Source organism: Amblyomma maculatum, chromosome 1 (assembly GCF_055883805.1).
Source record: "Amblyomma maculatum isolate TAMU_Amacu chromosome 1, ASM5588380v1, whole genome shotgun sequence".
NCBI classification, from domain to species: domain Eukaryota; kingdom Metazoa; phylum Arthropoda; class Arachnida; order Ixodida; family Ixodidae; genus Amblyomma; species Amblyomma maculatum.
In genome coordinates this window covers 191,540,767-191,543,519 of record NC_139344.1, presented here as the reverse complement: position 1 = coordinate 191,543,519, position 2,753 = coordinate 191,540,767, and the positions used below count along the sequence as shown (strand labels likewise).

The window sequence follows — 2,753 nt, the reverse complement described above, 5'->3', positions numbered from 1 at the left end:
CCTGTCGTAAACTTTTGAAGCGACTGTGTTCAGGCCGCAGGCAAAACGTGCCAACGGCGTTGTCAACCAGTCAAACATCGCGCCCAACACCCTTTTAGATTCAGAAACCGAAACTTATGGCCATTTTTTTCATCTCGGTGTCGGAGCACACCTGTTACGCACTGAGACTTTCAAAGCACGTTTTCTGTGACCCAAGATACCTTGAAACACCAAGGGTTTGTGGTCAAAATTTATGCCGTTTCAACACTGCACATTTTTTTTTGTTAATTTTACAAAGGTTAGCCAGATTAGCGAGATCAGCGTCGTCTGCACTCGCCTCACCACAGTGCTCCGTTACATGCTAAAACAAGTGTTAATTACTTTTAAGATTACAGGTGCCGCCACAGTCTTGTAGTCTTCAAAAGTGGTAAGGTCTTAAAGTCGAGTTTCATAGTTAAAATAAGGTTGAGTCTAGTAATTTGGTTCAACATGTCTTCAAGCATTCGTGGCATAATTGCTGTAACCCTGTAATTGGCGGTGGTTGTCGCGCGCTGTTAAAAGTGATCAGTGATCAGCCTAATCAGCCAATGTGGAACAGTGTAAGCCAGCGGTGTTGGATTTTTTTGGACGGGCTTAGTCTTAATTGACTGTTCGAACGTTCTTTGCCACGAGATTAGTCTTAAGCGTCCAGAAATGGTCAAGATTGACTTACAGCTACGTGCTAATCTGGACAACATTACAGGTTTCACGCCGAGTCGTGACTGTGTGTGGCGCCTTAAGTTAAAATGCATGAATTGTGGAGAAGAAACGACTTCTTGGCAGACGGTCGAGGCGGCCAACAAAACTGCTATGAGGGGGAGACGTGCAAATGCCAACTTGGTCCTGAAGTGCAGGCTGTGCAGCAAGGAAAACAGCATCGATATTCTGAATGACAAGTTACAGACCTACAGCGCCGATAATGCATCCAGCTTTGCTACCGTTGCCGTATTCGAGTGCCGTGGAGCTGAACCAGTTGCGTTCGATGCCAGAGATGGCTTCAGCGCTGAAGCAACGGGAAGCGGAACTGTGTTTGTAGACGTCGAGTTCGAGGACAATCAGTGGGCTGATTATGATGAGAAAGGGGAACAAGCTGTTGGAATCTACGACCTGGAGTTCTGTTTCACGAAGATCAAGTGACAAGTTCGCCTCTGCTCGCCGTGGTATCCCTGTCCAGTCCCCTAATGCCGAGCAAGGAGCGCGGGCGGTGAGCCAAGAGAGACATCAGAGTTCGCATCTGAAAGAAACGTTGCATCGTTTTGTGTCCTTTTGTTTGTTTGTTCCTTTTTTTTGAGAAATGTTACTGCTTTGCTGACTCTCTGCCGACTTTGAGATTGTCAGAAGTGGTGTACTGGTTTAAAAGTGAGAGTGTGTTGTGTGTCCATTAAAAAATTTTTTCTACTTTTTTTTTACTGCTACTGCATTTCTCACTGACATGCACATACTTCATTGCCATTGTACTCATTGTTCTTCACATAGCACATGGGGCGGCCATGCTTGATTTGCAGCTTGATCTTTGTGTAAAAATTCCTGATAAGTAGTTTAATGTTACTAATTACAATGCAGCATGCCCAAATATTTAAACATGCCCACATACAGCACCTCTTTGCATGCTTGCAGTCTGTGAAGGAATGACCAGATATTCACAGGAAGTGAGGAAAAACTCTGTAGGGGAAATTATAAGTGTTGATCAAATATTTAAGTAGGCCGTAGCATATATCAAGGATCTTGCTTCAGCTTGGTCATTGCATCATTGAATGGCTCAGCCAGCATTTACATCACAATCTGTGAGAAGGAAAGAAAAAAGAAAAAGTGGAAGAGGAAGGGAGACATACCAATGCCTTGAAGTGCCAGAAGAGTATGCTCTGTCTGCCTATCTGCAGCTGGCATAGAAATGTGTTCAGGGAAGAAGTTGCACATTAAAAGGAATGCCAGGAAAAACTGGACATAAGATAAGTTTGTACTGAAAGGTTTTGTCGTAGCATCAATCCATTGTGCAGCAAAGCAGTTGTCTGCAAAACGTGCATGTGTTTTCAAATCAACACTGACACAGCCGTTCTTTGTGCAGTGTTCAGGGTGGTGCCATACCATTTCGCTTCCCATTCTGCATCCATCTGCTGGTCAAGTTGAAGGCTAGTTTGCAATAAGGATTCGAACCAATGACATATGTACCTCTTATTGTATGCCATTACTTGTACAATTAAGTGTAGGTGTCCGCAGAGGAGTGAGACACTGTACCTTCCTTTCCTTAAAAACCAACTTAAACAAAAAATATATATTAAAAATCTTCTAGAATGAAAAGGCAGTGTTAAAAGCACTATAACATTTACTCTAAAGGCAAAGCTTGAATTTCCCCCAAACAAACCCTGCCTAGCTTCTTGTACCTCAGTAGTAGCTTGTACTTGACCATAACTTTTTTGCAATGGGTGGAAGCTGCAAGTGCACTGCTTCAGTGCATTCATAAGCTGGTCACACAGGTCTGGGATCCATTGCCTTGTTTGCAGGGTCATAGCCAGTGGAGTTGTTTTGGTGTTGAAACACGCCACCGAAATTTTCCGATTGCTATATCCTTCTCCTGCTTTAGGATTTTTTTTTTTTCAACCAGCGACGTATAACGTCCACCCAAAAAAAATTTCTGGCTGTGTGACTACTTGTTTGCATAACTCCTAATTCATTGTCAGCAAGGTATAGGCGTGAAATTTTTTAAGGGGCTGAGGCTAAGTCTGATGGTTTATTGC

The 2,753-nt window shown here is 43.3% G+C and overlaps 1 pseudogene; it reads left to right on the top strand.

Annotated features, from left to right (window-relative positions):
- The first annotated feature begins 334 nt into the window (after positions 1 to 334).
- LOC146205248 (CXXC motif containing zinc binding protein pseudogene) lies at positions 335 to 1,432 on the top strand (annotated as a pseudogene).
- Positions 1,433 to 2,753: the final 1,321 nt, after the last annotated feature.